At 41.7% G+C, this 19,001-nt stretch overlaps 1 protein-coding gene across 5 annotated transcripts in view; it reads left to right on the top strand.

The window, feature by feature from the left end:
• The window catches only part of hth (Meis homeobox homothorax), a 502,527-nt gene that overhangs the window by 469,049 nt on the left and 14,477 nt on the right, over positions 1–19,001 (top strand). The window lies entirely within an intron of this gene.

Raw genomic sequence — 19,001 nt, forward strand, 5'->3', positions numbered from 1 at the left:
TCTCTTTAGTAATTACTAATTAGTCTAATTAGTAGTTGAATCTATTATAGTTAATCAATTATACTCCCTTTTTCTATAATTAGATATCTTTGTTAACACATTTTTATTACTTCAAGCTGACAGTTATTTTACATATGATTAGATTTATGATTAGATTGATGTATTTTTTTTACATATAACATCGATTCTAGATATTCATGAGAAACTGAATTTGAGAACTGACAATCACGTTGTCCGTTAATTCATCTCTTCTTTCATAATTTGGCGAAGAATTGACCGCGACGTGTTGTCCGTGCGATTTATGTAATTTTCGGCTGCTCGGAAGTATTCGCATTTCCAAGCACTTTGATCATTTATCAATAAACGAACAATTTGAACTGTATTAACCGGTAGCTCGTTTTGTTTCTTTAGCGGAAGGCAATTATCCCTCGTGACTCGATTATCGTCGATCGTAATCGTGTACTTCGTCCGACCTCTCTATTTTCTGTCTCGTTAACGTTCCGACTTCGAATTCGATCTCTGTACTTTGTCATTTTTCCCCTGCAGAAACGAATTCAATCTTAATCGAGTTGATACACGTCATAAAACACGAATTCTCTTCCTTAATTTTGCTTTGCGAAATATTCTTCAATTTTTTGTTTAAGTAGCATTTCTTTGACCTAGAAATTTAATAATCAAGAATTTATTATTCGAAAGAAAAATGTTACAGGAGATTAGACAACACGATGAAAGTATAGGAGAATAATTTATTTTAGAAAATTTAGTTAGCAAGTATATAATTTACATTACGTTCTCCAATATTTGGCGCAGAGTTTCTTTTAAAATAAATATTTAATATCCAGGCATTCTGTATTTAAAGTACCAAATGAAGGAAGTTCGTTGCGAAAATGTTTAAGAAAATTTAATTTTTATATTTCAGGAAATTTAAAGTTACATATTTTCTTAGTTCTATATACTTTATTTTATACTTTATTTTATTTGTTTTCCACTATAATGTTGTACTTTATTACAATTCTACTAATACTAAAATCCTGAAATATATATAAGTCCTGATTCTTATCTCTAATAAGGGAAGAGAAAAGTAGAAAAGAAAAGAAAATTCTACTCGTATTGTAAATATAGAGGGTTAATAGCGTATTCGAAAATTTCCCTTGATACTCAAGCAGCGGGAAAGAGCAGCGAAACACGATAGGAGGGAGAAAGAAAAACAAGGAACCTCCGGTTTCCGGGCCGTGTAATCTGTAAAGACGTCGCGTTTACGAGGAGGGAATCACTTCGTTTGCAGTAAAAGGCGACAACAACGGTTACCTAGCCCGATATTGGGGATCGTGGAAGTAGCGTCGCTCTCTTCGTTCTGTGGACCTCTCCTCTAGGGGTTCAAGGGTTCGCCTAGTGATTCGGATGATGGCGGAGAGGGCTGTTTCGTGAGGGCCCTGGTCGGGCAAAAGGTGGATAACGTTTCGGATAACGTTCGGATAACGGCGGGATAATTGGTAGCGGTGATCAGACCGGGTTTTACGAGCAGTCAACATGCCTCTCACCCCTCGACTCAATCCCGAACCGCGTCTTTCTCGACCTTCCTCTCGTTACGTTTCTTTGTTTCGCCGTAGATGAGCTAACCTGCCGGCGATCGGGGTTGGTTCTCTCGGTTAAACGCTCGAAACGAGAGAGAATGCTCGATACAGCGAGTATTTTTACGACTGACTCGCTCATAAACACTCACTGAGTTACGGGTTGTTTGCTCCAGCCCCGAGTTTGCCTTCTCGGAAGCTTTCTCCTGTGTTTCGCAAGTGGGTTAGTTTGCTTGGATAGCATTACGAAATTATTGGATTGTAGTTAAGATAGAAAAATCTGCTCGCGACAAAATATAACGAAAACGATTCTTTTTGTACCTATATTTCATACCATAAGCTTATCAAGCTTCTAGTATTTTTTTTTTGTAAAAGAATCATTGGTATCTTTAAGAAATTCTAATTTTTAATTCTTATTACATTATTATATCTGGAACTAAATTATTAACTAATATTTATTCAACTTATCTGCTCCTAAATTAAGAATGTTATCGGTAAAATATTTTATTATCTACTTTGAATGAAAAAGTCACTGTCGTCGTCAACAAATTCTAGAAAGCATTACACGATTTCATTCAAATCCAATATATTTCTCTCAAAATCAAAAGCCACGTCCGTTTATCGAGTCCTACTCTCCTAACTTGGGAATATCGTTGGCCAGCTAGGAGCATGTTACGCTAGCAAATCGCGACAGTTAGAGAGCGAGCATGCGTGCACCGTCAGGGTAATTCCAGTTCGAGAAAGAGCGGTGGTAGAGGGAACTAACGAGCCGAAATGTCGCAGTCCGTATCAAGAGTAAAGTGGAAACCCGTGTACGGTTAGATTGTCATCCCGAGTCAATCCTGATCACGGGCCACTTCGCAACCCCTTTTCCTTTGCGTGTACCAACGTTTCTCTCAGTCTCTTCCCAAAGAGCTTTGCCTCTCGAATTGAAATTGATGTCGTTACACGTGAATTTTGCGGACCATTCGACCAAACACAGAGATCAGGAAATATTTCTAAAGGTGGGCGAAGCTTCGACTCTTTTCTTGTGAAAGAAATATTCGCAAGATCACGTGCAATTCGCCCTCGTTCTCATCCATTTTTCCGATTCCTCCGGGATTCGATCCTGGCATCGTTCGTTCTCCCTCTTGGCTTCTGGACGATCAGCAGTCCATTAAACCTTAATAGCCGAAGCATTAGGCCCCTGGGCAGATTTTGCTCCAACGGAAGCGAGATGAATGTGTCTTTCAAATGCTGCTGATCCCCCGTGGATCGTCCAACTTTCGAGCCTTCGTCGATTTTCAACCTTGGTCGCTGGCTGAGACGTTTTATTTCCAAACCCCGAATCGAGAATTGTCTCTGCAATTTGCGTGGACGCTCTTCACTGTTCATTAATTATTTGCGGATCGAGGTGGCTTTGAGATACGATTTGTATTGGTCGCTTTAGTTAACAGCCGTAATCCATATTTCTTTTTCTGATTGATATATCGAATACACTGATCATATCTCTATATGATTTACATTTTATATATTAATTCATTTTACGGATTACGGATTTAATAGCGTGGATTTATGTAAAATCTGTGTTTACAGATAATAAGATGATTTTAATGCCTGTTTTCTTTCGTTTACTGTCTGTGTGAATATAGAGCGATACACTGTTTGTGTACTACTTACGTATTCTACTTCGTTTCTCTTTACGCTGTACATTGTACACATAACAGGATGGATTTATATTACATTTGTGATATGTATTTGCAGATAATAAGATGGTTTTAATACTTGTGTTTTTCCTTCTTATTCGTCACTATAAATTAGTAGCTACCTTTCAAGTGTTCGAAAGAATCGCTGCTCTGGTGCCCATTTGTCTCCCACGTTCTTTTATCGGGGAATATTACGTCCGTCGCGGTAAAAGAATACTCGGAGCTGAGGGATGAACGTCGAGCTCGTTCGAATTATATTAGGCCAGATCGCTAATTCAGAACACGTTTCACGGCGACATGGCTGCAACATCTCCCCGGATGGGACGAGAGAAAGGTCTCGAAAGAGGTAGACTGTTAGCATCCTCCGCGTCGTCGCGCTTCTTCGTGTCGAGCTAATGACGCGCGTCGACTCGATCATCAATCATACTTTCATTACGCGAATCGCAGCTGCTCCGCATTGACTTCGCGTGGCCCGCGGCCCATTGTTATTATTCCCAGCTTCCATCCTCGTCGCGCAAACATTCTCGTTTCCTGGCTACGGCCACGTTCTTGCCCCGCGATAACGATGGAACCGGCGCAATCAGTGATTTCATGCTTCGCTTCTGCCTCGATAACGATTCATTGCAACGTGTGAATCCAGAGGAATAAAGCTGATGATGAAGATCGCGCGCGGTTCTTGTTCTAGTTTGCAGTTGCAAGGGAACGTGTTTGGTTTGGTTGGAGGACTGATGATAATAAGGATGATTGGAGGATGCTTGTCGTGGCTGGCGATGGTTGGTTAAGATATTGATGAGCGGATACGATTTGTCGGTTTTACTGAGAACCGAGTTTGTATCGGGGTAATGGCGTTTTTCTTGGGCGTTTATGAAGACTCGGAGCATTCTGTGGTGAAAGTTAAACACTAGGTTGACAGATATGAATGACTAGGAAATCGGTTATCCGCTTCAGTTAACCTGTTAGCCGGATTGTTCTTTAATTAGAAATTGCTGGACTTGTGGAGTTACAAGTTAGCAAACTAATCTTATTTAGATTGGTTTTAATCCTTATAAAAGACGATCCATCTCAAGAAATTGTTATGTCCAAGGGATGGGCTACCGAGTGATAAATTAAATTCTTCTCTGGTTAACAGGTTATTTATAGCTCTATTATTACACCTGCATATTTCACATAATTATGATATAATACATACATAGTAAATAGAATACATACAACAGAACACAATAGGATACATACATAGTGAATAGAACAAATGTCATCTATGACAAAGTATACCAATCAAAGTAATCCTTCGAGTAAATAATTTAAATCTGCTTATGGCGATTTTAAACTTCCTCCGATTGGAACTTTATTTCCCATCGCTAAACACAGCAGAAAAAGGCAATTTTCCAAGTAACAGGCTCTCATGCCCTTATACTCATTCGAGCAAGGAAATCCCCAACGCGTGTCTCTTTGATCGCAAGGAGGGTACAATATAAACCTAATAGAATCCGGATTCGGGGAGACACGGAGGCAGCTTGTACGTCGTAAAACGATGCGTCGTGGCTTTATACTTTATAGTTCGAGTGGCTGTTCGTCCGTGTATCGTGCTCACCATCGAATGGGGAAGGATTTAAAAGGGATCGCGGTTTTACGGCTGGTATTAGGAGGGCGGTAGCGTTAAAACCGCACGAATGCCTTTACTGTCATAGCAGGCGTGCGTGAGCACGGCTAATTTTACACTAATTTCGAGCTACAGACTAGATCCGGACGATATCGCCGATGAACTCAGCCTGGACCATTTAATAACTTTAAGATCGCAGTAGAAATGAATGGTTTGCTGATTTCTTACACTAAGTGCCTTTTAGCTTTTTTTGCAAGATTCTATCTCTTCCGTTGATGATGCTTGGAACGTACGATTTTTTGATGAATAAAAGGGAAATTGGACGTTTTATTCTTTCTATAAAGTGGATAGTTATTTAGTTTTGTAGCTACAAAAGATTTTAAAGTTTAAGTATTCTATTATTTAGACCGAATTGTTGGGGTTGTAGGGGAAATTTCCTCGTTATTAGTTGTTGATAATAGGAACATCTTTTCTGATATTTCTATAATGAAGGTGTAGTACACCGACATTTAATGAATTTTATATATATATATATATATATATATATATATATATATATATATATATATATAAGGATTGAAAGTCGGATGGAGTCATAACTAATTGTAAGCGATGTTCCCGCTCGCTAAGGAACTTGTGTTTAGCAGTGCGCCATTCAGTGGTTGCTCTGTCAATAATTCTGGTTGCTTTCTCGCTTCTTAGAATCCATCCAATTTGTACGCGGGACAATGTAAAATTTCTGCGTATCGACGTCGCTTTATGATCCAGGGGAGCCGCGTGTTTTTGGAACGCGGCCGCCAATTCCTATTAGTGAATTCTACGTTGCGAGCATCGTTCAAAAACAGAGAGACCTCCGCCTCTGCTCCCTGCGCACTTCCTCCTAAAATATTACATTACACTTTCAAATCGGATGGTCAGTGTGTAAATTGAATTCGATTACGGGCCGTTACGAAATCAAAGCTCCACAATCTGCTGATTGGAACGTGTGTCGGCGAAACGCGTGAAAACACCACCGATCATTCGTAGTAAACTACCAACGTTTTCAAAAATCTGACGGCTATAGAAATGAGCGTGCAACGGTAACGAGATGTGTAAACCAGCGTTCTTGCTCCTCTTAAAATATTCCATCAACGCTACAATATATTTACAGTTAGTAATAGCTAAAACAAAGTAAATGAAATTGTAATAACTCATAGTATTTTATAATTGCGTAGTAAAAAATCTCAAATCCAATCCACTGGTGATTGATAAATTTAGAATAAATCTCACATACGTGATCTATGATCTTATGGAAATAAATATCAAGCAACTTAGTTTCATAAGTGTTTCTCCAGATCACCTAAGATTTACAACCCTTAATCACGAAACAATCGACTACACAAACCTTGCAACTCTTTATACCTACAAACCTGCACATTACGTAAATTGTTCAATCTGTTAAATACGTATTCTTTTGTTATTAACTTTTCGCATCATAATTTACTTCATTCGTACTATTACAATTCACAGAAAGAATTTCGCGAGACAAAAATTTCCTAAAATTTTCCTTGGTTTACTTCTAAGGAATTTGAAACTCAGTTCGATAATCTCCTCCTCGTTGAATGAAACGTTTATCGTTTTATAGGCACGAATAACTACTATGTTTCATAGTAGAATGTTTCTCGTGCGTTCTTTTACCTTTAGCCCAATAACCTGACGTCCCGACGCCAACGCGCGAATGACGCGCAAGCAACATAGCCAGAATCGTGGTCCCTTCGCGTGCTCGTGAAACGACGCAGTAAAAACGTAACAGCGGCCCCGAAGTACCGTAAAGCTGTGACCGTACGGTGCATTTCGTAACGATGCCGCGATAAAAGGCGTCGGCCAAGCTCGCGCGAACCTTCCAACGGTTGTTTCCCTTCGTTCCCGCTGTTGAACAAGCTGTTTCTGATAGCACGAAGTCGGTCGAGTGTTTTTCATCACCTACCTATGATTGGAATTCCAAGATTGGAGTTTTATGGTGACGATGATTAATTGCACTCTTTGCAAATTAGGGTGCTACTAATCGAAAAAGAAAATTTCTTTCTCCTTTGAGTATTTCAAAGCTTTTAGCGCAAGCCTTGATTAAAAGAACAACCTGTTTCAGATTAAAATCTTGATAACTTGCAAGTTCTATGCCCTTAAATCTTTCAATGGAGGCGTTTGTAAAAAGAAGGTAATATATGGAAGATTAGAATTTTGATAACTGACAAAGTCTTTATTTTCAAAATTTTCAGTGTAATTATTGGCTAAAAGTGCAGCATAGGGCTCAAAGCATGATAATTAAGGGACTTTAGACGTGAGCATTTGCTAAAGGAACAACGCTGTCTGAAATTTTAGTCACTCAAAAAATGTCTGTTTCGAAAATTTTAGCTTCCAATATAAGCGTTTACTAAAGGGGCTAGTTTCGAGAACCATGACGCTTCTAGAACCCTAGAATTCTTCTAGAATTGTATTCTCAACAATTAAGAAATTCTTTATTTTCAAAGCTCTAAACAAAAAAACATTAGACGAGACAACAATGTTTCCACAGCTAGAATCTTGATAACTTGGATTGTCATTTCCAAAGGTTTTGATATCAAAAGGACGAAATTCTCAGTAATTCCAAGGATCTGCGTTCTCTAGTACCAGGAGAATCTCGATTTCCGGCCAGTCGTTCCCGACAAGCGCGATTTATCGCGAATCGCCTGCCACCGCAGTCCCAATAAACATGGCCGGACCCGCGTTCGATTTTACGAGACGCATTCGATTTACGCGTACCGAGAAACGATGGCCAAGAAAAGGGCAAAGGAATCAGCGACTAGCCATGACGACTCAGTCGAAGATATCTTAATTGCCGGGTTTGCTTATTATTCTCAGCATTCGGTAGCCAAGGGTCAGCGCGAGAATATGGGAGTTCAGAGCCATAGATCACGGGGAAAGGTCGGCTTCGTGTCGACTGTCTTCCGTCTTTGTTCCACCAACCGTTCCAACCGAACGATTCCGCTCTTTCGTTTTTTCTACGACGTCTTCAGCTTCCTCTCTACGCTCACTTTCACAGAAGCTCGATTGTCGTTTACGATCGCCTGTTCGTTTTCCCATGCTGTCAGAGATCGACAAGCGAACGTCCGTGACCGTCGACTGTTAATAGCCGATGTCCCTTCCAGGTTCGACACCGCAGCGCATCCGGCGATTAGTGTTTAATTGGCCGGCTTGTTTTTAATTCGACTGGTCGCATGCGTGCGACGTAATCGCGTTACGGCCTGATCCTAATCGGATAGGGTTGGTGCGGACGCTTTGGGTGGTTGATCGTTGGCTGGAGCGTGGTAGGATGTTTTTTTGTTCGTGCAAAGTTTAAACGTTAGATATGTGAGAGTAATATTAATGTATGATCTTTTTAATCTCTTGAGGGATGTACGTATATATGTACGTATGTTTAATATCCTTTTAATTGCTTGATACTATTGCGAGACAGAAACTTTATGGTCACATTTCAGGGTGATAGCTTTGTAATATGTTTTCACGAATTAGCAGAAGAATAACAAATTCTTTCCCTTTTACAATTAGTATAAACTAAAAATGAATGAATGATGATTAAATGAAAATTAGTGTTTCAAATTTTAAGATCACAAGTCAAAATACAAATTAGAGAAGACATTTCTGTTATTGCACATAAATGCAGAATCCGTGGCGTCAAAAAATTATTTCAATTCTGATAGGAAATAATTGAAACACATATACAGAAAATTACTCGATGTGACTTCGTTTGTTATATACCAAGTTTACACTCTCTTTAAAGTCCAGCGAAAATTCAAAGAATATCAGTCGGATCTATCCACTGCATCAACCCCATCTCCTTACCTTCAGCCTCAAGAGCCGAACGATCGTAACGAAACTCGTACGATCAAAGATCCTGCCTAGTTCATCGAATATTCGGATCGGTCCGCGAGAGCAGCCCCTTGCGAATCAGCTCGCGGACCATTCGTCACGCACTCGCTGAGAGGTCTCGGTTGATAACGCGCCCCCTGTCCCCATCCTCTTATCGTTCCCCATTGCACGCGGAACGCTATCTGACCGATGTTGGAAAGAGAGAAGGTCCCTCGAAGCGGAGTCCAGTTTAGTCCGCCGCGCGCGTTCACTACATCCACTCCATCTCACTTGGCCGGCATCCCCTTCGGCCCGTCGCAACCCCCTCGGTCTCCTGGCACATTCGATTCCCCTTTTCTCGTCGTTCTTCCCGGCCTATCCTTCGTTCTCTCTCCTCTTCTCGTCCGACCAGCGGATCGGCTGGCGTCGTCCCTTCCGCGCTGACCATCAATCAAGCTTGTCAATTTGTAATGGCGATTCTCTGTGTCCATCTCGGGAGAGCGGTCCAGACACCCCAGCCCACGCTCTCTATGTTCCCTTCTTCCGTCCCGTCTCTCTCTCCACCCCGTTCGGTGCGGTTCGATCTCCGCGCCACTCTATATCTGGCTAACTCGTCGAGAAGGGGGATGGTGAAGAAGGTTCTCTTCTTTCTTTTCTTTATTTTCTTCTTTCTTTCGCTCTCTCTCTCTCTCTCTCTCTTCTCTTCCCCTCCATCTCTCTCTCTCTCTCTCTCTCTCTCATTCTCTTTTTCTCTCTTTTTGTCTCTTTCCGTTTTCTCTGTCGGTGGCTGGACACCAGCCCGCTGTAAACGTTCCTGCTGGCACTGATGGGATATCGGTAGATGGAGAAAAAGAGAAAGCCCCTTGGTCGTCGAACGTCCCCCTCACTTGCCTCGTGGTCCACCGGTGCGCTAAATAAAATGGATGTCCTAGGGTCGGGAATCGGGAGAAATTGCGAACACCCTGTACATCACCCAAACCAACTCCCGAGAACGTCATCGGAAGCGCCGACGTTGACTACTTCGTGCTCAGATATAGACATCGTGGTAGATTTGAATTGGGCGAAAAATTGGGCGGTACTGTGCTCTTGCTAACCCTTAATTAATATGGTGGTCATTTTATTAAGTAGATCGTAATGATATATAATAATGAGGAATATAGAAAACGTAGTACTTTGGTTAATTGTATAATGTGTGACGACTGATATTTTACAAATTATCGCGGAAGTAAAGATCGTTGGAGTTTCTCTTATATGAGAACAAAGATGATTTGAATAACACGTGTTACGATGAATTTGCGGATATTAGTACATTTTTATGAACACAACTAAAGAAACGAGGTCTTAGCAGAGATTTACTTTATCTACCAAATATTATAACGAATATTATACTTTGAATATTTTTTATTATAAATTTTTATATCTTAAAATCTTCCATTTGCAATCCAGTCACCAGTTCTATTTTTTACAAACTTTATACTCTTCGCGTATCTAACTGTATCTTAAGCCATCGTATCTTAATAAAATTAACATCTCTCTATCCACGATATTCAGATAAATGTTTCTTGCGTCAACACGTTGTGTAACGAATTCTTTGACGAATAAGGAGCGATATTTCATTGTCTGCAGAGAACAACAATGGAAACCGAGGGGACAGTTAAAAGATCAAGGACAATTCTTGTCCTTCTCGACCATATAAGATTTTTTTTTCTCTGCGTTTCGTGTCACGTAGACGTGATATAGAGTTACTTAGAGCGGCGATCCCTCGCGCATTACGGCCCCAACGTTTGAAAGGTGCTGGATACGGCTCCTTATACGACATACATCATACGTTAATTGAAATGGGGTGCATGAGCGCCAGTCGTCGAATACAAACGACCGACTTATAGAAATGTTATTATTTGCCGGAGGGTGAGTGGAACTGGGACACAACCAGCTTAACCGGGGAAATTGCATCCGGTCGTATTAGAGTTTCGATCAACGCGCTCAGTTTTCAGTGGTTAAACGTAATATTGAGCCGACGGAGGTTGACCGTTCTGAATTATTCGATAAACTATCAATTTCTGAAATTTCTCTGCGTCTGTCGATATTAAGATGGAATCGATTGGTTGCCTCGATTCGAGCACATTGCACATCAGTTTCTCTATAGATATCGTTAACGAAATTGTGTTACATTTAATCTGTTCTGAATAACAAACGAATGTCCATTGTATTTAATACTAAATCTCTGGAAGTGGGTAAAATAATTCTTAACTTTTCATAGTAATTTTACAGATTTGCTACAGTTCTTTTTTACACATCAATATATAGCGCTGTATTTATACATACAACGTTATATTAAAACTGCTGGAATGGTTAAAAACCATCCATTTTTAATTTCTTATAAAAATTTAATAAATTTGACACATTTTTCAGGATCTCTCTTAAATCTTTATAAAATACGTAGCTTAAAGCTTGTCTCTCTTATATTATGTATTTCATCATATACGTTTCATCTCAACCGAATACGAATCTTATATTTCAGTCGTCGGTAGTTTTAGAAACTTTTATCAGGCTGTCTAAATATCCGAAATGACAAAAATAAAAGTCTATATTCACCTTCTCCGCAAGAATTCCAAGAAAATACGCTGACCTTTACTCTCATCCTTAAATCGAAATACCTTTTGTCCGTAAATCGTTTCATCGGCTAATAACGTAGAGCTACTGATACCGCATTCTGAACACGCGGTTACCCCGTCGAATACAACGCGTCGACTAATTTCCTCCAATGAAATCCGTGCCCACGTAAACGAGCCAAGAGGTCCATTTTGTTACCGGTTACGTTACGTGTATAAACCGACGCTGGGGTGGCTCCTCGAGCACGGAAATGAAGTCTTGGACGGTCACGATCGCTATGAAAAGATAAGGTCCGAGTTCTCGGGGGCGCTGGACACCGCCCTCGCTTCGTCCTCCCCCTTTCCATTCGCCGCCACCCCCTCGCCATCCACGTCTGCCTTCCCCCGTCTATCGTCCCATTCTCGTCTCTTCCAACTAGATTTTTCATGCCGTGGATCGCGTCCGGTGTATCAAACCCGTACCTAGAACGTTCTGACCGTGGCTACTACGTATCACGGAGGGTGGACCTATCTTATCGGCGTAGCCATAATGGTCTGTTCTATCTCATCTCGAGTCTCGTTGACCGTTTGCCCCCTAGACCACTTTCGCCATCAAGGCTCCGCCGCGGTAATGGCAAGCAGGAAGAAACCTGGCTCGCTTCGAGGGACAGGCAAGGGGCAGGGAGTGGTATCGTGAAAACGCATCGACGCCGTTCCTCGGCTGTTAAGTCGCTCTATCGTCCATCGGGCCGTTTTTTGATTCCACGACATGAGATCGACGCGTCATCTCGCTTCTTTCCTCATTCAGTTGTGTGTTGGTCTATGCGTGAATTTTCTGTCTTTTTTTTTTTTTTTTTTGATTAGAAGAAATATTATAGAGTGGTTTTATCTCTTACTTTTGTTACTGTAATCGTTTCCAATGAAAAGAATAGAATTAGTCTTCCTTTTTATCTTGCAACGAATATTTGGTAGTATATAAAACGAATTAATTTTTAGTTTAAAATTAATCGATGTAGTGAATTGTGAAAGTGAAATTGAATAATTGAAAAATGTAATTTTATTCATATGGCATTCTTTTGACGAAAGTCTAGATTTGGATATCATTAGAAAGTATAAATAACAAAAAGCTAGGCATCTTTAATATGCAGTAGTCCATCGTAGTATCAACGATTAGTAGTATCATGTATTATTTTCCAGTAGTTTAAGAAACTTATAACATCAGGAGGACAGAAACATCTTGACCAATCCTTTCAAACAAAGTCACTTTAAAAGATCGTCTCATCTCTTGGTCAGTGAACTTCGTTTAACAATATAAAGTACAATGATTATAAGTAAATGGGTACCTACCTAGAAATAGTTGCATTATAATATTCCACTACCTTAATATCTCACTGCCTTCTATCATATCTCGATCACTCAATTTAAAACATCTTCTGCAGCTCCCAGTAAACAGTGTATTTTAAAATATTCCCTAATAATTCATCAAGCGCTGCCACAATTTGGCCTGCACGCTCTCACCGAAATAAAATGCTCAGATCAATAACCTCCAACGAAGAAATTAAACTTTACACCCATCAATATTCTTCGACCATCAAACAGACACACGCGAGAGCACTCAGTCTCTTGCATAAAGAATACAAAGAACAAGCAGCCACAGATTACAGCGAGGAAGCCGAGCGTCGAAGCAAAGTTCACTCGGGCCAGGGAGTTACTTCGCGACATTTAAACGACCAGCCAGCCGCTGCTCGGCTTATTTATGTCCGTCGTAAGGAGAGACACTTCCGACGTTTGTGGCTCTCATAACCTCCGTTTATTGACACTGTTAAGAATGCTCTCTGTAATCCAGCGGTCGGGGTGCCCCCAACGGGGCTGTTGCATCCGCTGGCCTCGTTAAAATCGTAATTCCTCGTCCACCTTTAGCCGTGTATTATTATTTCAATGCCTCCGCTTCGTCTCTTACCGCACGATGGGTGGAATTGAAAGGAATCGCAGAATGACGTTCGCTCTCCAGACGCTTGATTAATCGAGGCCCGAGCAAGGTGCCGAGTGATGCGTCTTTCTGTTTGCTGACGTCCACTTTGATTCCCCGCGGGACTCCTAATAAATATTCAGAGGAAGAGACGATACCTTCGATTGACGTTAAAAAGCGCTTTTAAGGAATTCTCGTTTCGTGTGGACGTCGAATTACATACGTTCTTATATTCGGTTTAAATACGCCAACAAATTACAGACAAATTATCTATGATTTGCTGGCTCACAATTAAACACCAAATATCGAAGGTCTTTAACGATAGAACGATCAGTAGAATAAGTAACTTGCTAGCTCCTACGCTCGATTCTACGTCTCCCTGGGCTCTCTTCAACTTCAGTTTACGCATAAACCGTTCCCCATAAACGTAAAATAACGTTCAAGGAGGCCGAGTAAGTAGCTCTTGAAGAAACGGTCGCAAAATCCAACTTAACGATCCCGTTCCTTCACCAACGACGTCTTTCGATTTGCCATATGGCGTACTACGTAAGCGACACGCGGGAATTCGGGAAACGTTTCTAATCCCGGAATTCGGGACGAGACGATCCACGGCGATACATCGTGCACATGTTAACTCGTCTATAGATCCCTGGTGCAGACAAAACAACGCGAAACTCGACAGCGTAGGCAGGTTCCCGTGCGCTGGTCCTCCTTAATTATCATAATTTATAGCCGATCGGTTAATTAAAATATCTAAATACCGTATAGGCCGCATAAGATCCGATAATATATATCCGAGTCAGGCGGTTGTCCTGCCGCCCCCTCGCTTCTCCTCCGTTTCGTACCTTATAAATATTAAATGTTTTATGGACCAGCAATACGCGTCTGCTCTTCCTTCTCCTTCGCCTTTCTCCTCGGCCCATACTGGCCGTTCGATCATTAATTATTTATCGCGTCAACTAAGGAGCCAGTCAGCCGCGAGCGCTCCACGGGTTTTATCGAATCGCCTCTCGGCGGATTTAGCGAATCTCTATCCGTCTGTGTCCGTTCGATAGAAATTTATGTGGACTCGTAACACACAGAGGGCGGAGGGTGAACGGTCGAGGGGTTGGAAAAAAAACACTGGAGGCTGAAGAACTGGGTTAAAATATGCCACAACGCTCAACGGTCTGGAGTAGGGGGTAAATTAATTTCGGCTTGTCACGGGGAGGACATCCATAAATGCAGTAGCTTCTTTGCTACCCCGTCCCGCTTTCGTATACTCGTTCCTCCTCTTCCCATTCTCTCCCTTAGCTCCCTTCCTATCTTCCTTCTCTCTCCTTCATTCTTTAGGGAGATTGCTCTGCATCTTGTACGATAAAAATCTGTCTTGTAACGCTGGTTGCTTATGCATTCGTAAATAAGTACTTCGTTGAACGTTGCTCAAGGCGAATCAATACTGCTCTTCTCTCTGGTATACAGTATGTCTTTTTGTTTGCAGAAGCCTAGAGTTATTGCTCTTTTATCTTGTGACGTTTTCGCGGATTAAATTTTTGTGAAGAAGTAAGAGCTTCGGTATAAAACAAATTGATAGGATGATATGATTTTCACCAGAATGCAATTAGATAAATGAAACGCTAGTAATTAGAATGTCATAAGTAAACTACTTTTTCTGTTATAATTCCCATTTGTAATAAAAATACCTCGGTGCCATTTATAATTTCTATTATTGTACACCTTATTTTACATTTAATCTTTTATTATATATCTGCTTTCGTATCCAGAGCATTCTTACTAGCGTAGAACTAGCGTAGTAGTAGCGAAGTTTTATTTATTATATATCCTTATAACACATTAATTACTTAATAAATAATTGAGATTGATATTTACATTTTTGCATAAGGAAGCCGTATTTCATAAAATTTCATCGATACCCATTCCCATTGCCTGCCTACTCACTTTTATCTCTACTGTACTTTAAAAAATACTGCATTCAGAACTTCAGGATTAAACTTTGCGTGACTCTTACATTCAACAAAAAGAATTTCTGACAAATTCCGCTAAAGAACAATCTTCGGAATTTTCTAAAATACACAATTGCTATATTCTTTCTTCGAACGCGAAACATCATTACTAAAAATACAGTTGTCGTTCGATTTGTGCTATGAAACGCGATCGAAGGGGCTGTTCGATGTTCCGAGGGCAAACAAAGGCTCGCGTGGTCTCGATTTCCCGAAGATTTGGTCGGTGTTACGGGATCTTCTGGTGCAACAGAACAGCCGGCTGGTCTCGATCGATGTCCGCCGCTGGATATCCGAGAGCAGGGGCGTAGGAAAGTACCGAAACGGCCGGGCGGGGTGCACGTTAGGATAGGGAAGTTGCTTGCTGGAGACAGCGGAAGAAAAATAGCGGAAGTCATCGACCTCCAAGGGGCTATATATCAGAGGGCTGCAGGGGGAGTTTTGTGTGTGGCCGTTTCCACTCCGTGTACAAGCTCGCCCCTCTCGCGTGGACGTTTCTGCACGTACGAGAGAAGAAAGAGGCGAAGTCAAAAATCGACCAAAAGAAGGAAGAAGAAAACGTTCTTCTCGAGAGGAGAGAAAAAGAAAGAACGAGAAGAGGAGATGTTAACTGAAGAAAAGAAGAGTGAATCTAGGATAGTAGTCCTAGCGTTTCATCATCGGAACGACAACGATGACCCGAGTTCGCCGTTCTACTCGATGTCGCCGACTCTTGGATTTATCTTAAATGAGACTCCCTCGGGGCTTAACTCGGCTTGGCAAGACTAGGAAACTGCCGTGTACTCACGTTAGGGTATGTTTCTGATTGATTAAATTCCTGCAATTACGTCGTGTCGTATATCACACTGAACATCCTCCAGAGAGGTTGTTTTAAGTCCTACCAGGGAGTATTGTTTCGTCACTCAACAGGGTTCCTTCGGATAGTGTGACTTACTGAGGATAGAGCTGTTGCTTTTTGTATCTTGAATTTGAGGAAGGTCTCGGTAGCCAGTGATTCCAGGTACAGACTCTTTAACCTTCTAGATTCGTTGTTCTATTTCGTTCGACTCTGCTTTAACCGTAGAGATATGAAGAATATTTTTAACACGTAAATTATATTCTTCCGTGTTACGTATGAATTTGGTAGAAATATACAAATTATATATAGATATCATAAATACGAAAATACAAATATATTATTGGTTACGAGAATATAAAAATTCATTGAAATTATGAGCAGGTTTCGAAAGTAACTTATATGGAATATGAATCAGTCGAGATGAAATGTCAAATGTCAGATAATTAATGTACATGCTCTCTTCGGATCTTCCAACAAGCTTTCACGGTTCTCGCTCGTAATTTTGAATATTTGGAATTTTGATCGATTAAAATATTCAGTATCGTAAGAGATAAAGAACGGAAACCTTCAGTTGGCAAACATTGACCACGATATCCGACGTGAATTACCGCGGGATCCGCGTTTTGACAATACGATGTAAAGGCTGGCCGGGCAAGCGAGCCGTGACGATGTCAACCAGTTTCCGGAATTGTTTCCATTAGCCGTTTTAATCATACCATTTACGGATCTCGTGTACGAGCCGGCAATGACATAGCGCCGCCGATTCGGCAGAAATTCATTGTGAAATCGTCACAATACACACTGGCCTCCGTGACACCGATATTATTCTCTCCTCGCCCGACGACATTATCTTCGATCGCCGTCGAAACAAACAATGCGCTAGGAAACGGTAGACGACACGACACGAGAGAAAAAGTGGGAGACGCCGTTACAGGAGAATAGATAGAAAGAGAGCGAAAAACAGAGAAAAAAATACAGCATGGATAGTCGAAGGGAAAGAGTGTTAGGAAAAGAGAGAGGAAGCGAGAGAGAGAGAGAGAGAGAGAGAGAGACGAAGAGTGGGAGAGAGCAGGCAGCAGGCGGATGAGTTATTAGATCCGGCGTATCCGGTATTGCGTCGCGGATGACCAATAGTTTCATCGAGGGATTGTTGAAGGTTCCGGAGCACATTTCCGGTTTCCGCTCCACGAATCACTCTTCCCTTTCCCCGTCTTCTTCTTATCCGTGTCTCGACTCCGCAACCTCTCGGAATTTGCTTGCCCGTGAACGACAAGGGCTGCATAAGGGAAGAGGGAGGATTTTGGCTCCCTCTGTTACCCACTAACCGTGACGATTTTCTCTCTTCCTCCTTTCATGGAACTCGAGGATAGTTTGCCTCCCGATGTGTATTACTGTTCTAGCAAAACATTCTTGAGAGACCATTTTGGGTTTCAAAATGTTGATATTCTTAAATTTGGAGTACATGTTAGAAACGTATATCACGATGATATACGAAGTAACGTGATGTGTTTGTCACTTAGTATTAGAAACTAGAGACGTATATGCAGTATAACCCCATTTATCTGAATTTGTCGAAGGACAAATTGTTCATGTAAGTAGATCATTCATATAGTAGAAAGATTTCAATGTCCTTCGTTAACTATGATTTTTTGTCGATCAAGTTAGATAAAGAATGCATATGACGTACACACTCCGTCATCAATTTCAAGTGCGTTAAACGACCAAATGTAATTTCATCGGATCTATATTCGTATTCATCAGTGATTAACTACGATATTCTTGCAGAAAAAAGAAATTCTCACGACAATTTTCCACTATATAGAACGTTAGAATATGTCGGTAAGACATGGACAACTACTGCACCATATCTCAACTTTTTCAAGAAAACAGATCCATAGCACTCGCTGGGCTCGCAGTCGGTTCCCGTCGCTAATTAAGTCGTCAATTTCGGTGGGAGCTCACGGGGGCGGGTCGAACTTGCCGGCTCCTTTAAATCTTGCCGGAAGTTCGTTACTAGACTCGGCCACGGCGTGAACTCTCTGGGAACTGATGCTTGTTACTTAGACTGCTCATATTTATCACGGTTCTCGGCTGGTTCTCCTCAGGCTCGGTGGCCGCCCTTCTTCCGCGGTTTTCACACCGCGTTCCGCCGGTGAAAGCCTCTGGCAAACTCCTAGCTGCCGCGCTCGCCTGGGTTATGCCCTCTCCGTGGCTGGAAACCGGGCAGACTCTTCGAACTGGAACTCCGGCCGAAACTCACGGTGTCGCTGGGTAACTAAGTTCAGAAGCTCGGTTCGCCTCGGTTTCGTTCACCTTCCACCCCTTAACCCCTTCCCGCAAAAGGATTCCACGCTCGTCTTGGTTGCAGCCGGTCTCTCTAGGCTTCGACCTCTTACCACGGTTCCGTAGCTCCGGATCTACGTCTGAAACGCAAGCAGCCATCCAGCCGCTGGGCCGCAACCATAAGTTACTAATGTTGTTCCCGTGTTGGCGGGCGAACGCGCTACCGAGAAGGCACACCCCCAACCCTTTCCTCCCTCTATACGCCCCCGCAAAACGGATTTCGAAGTTTTACCTCGTTTCCGAGGGGATTATCTTCGCCGGTATAATAGATACGCTTTAGTGGCTGCACGAAGGTGTCTTTCCGTGTTTTGCGGTTTGCTCCTGCACGCTGATCAGAGGTAATCGCGGACGAAACTTTGCGCGAGAGGAAATCTATCGCGCAGCGCTTGTGATGCGGCTGTTTGATCTAACTTTTACGAGTTCGTTGTGTTACGTGGCCGAGCAGTAGATTGTAGTTGTTCGTGCGGTTTCACATTTTTCTAAATAACTAGAGACGTGAAATTCCTATGAAAATTTGCCTTTTATATACTTTGTGTATTT

This window comes from Bombus flavifrons, chromosome 13, assembly GCF_040668555.2.
Source record: "Bombus flavifrons isolate JBK064 chromosome 13, iyBomFlav1_principal, whole genome shotgun sequence".
Classification (NCBI taxonomy): Eukaryota; Metazoa; Arthropoda; class Insecta; order Hymenoptera; family Apidae; genus Bombus; species Bombus flavifrons.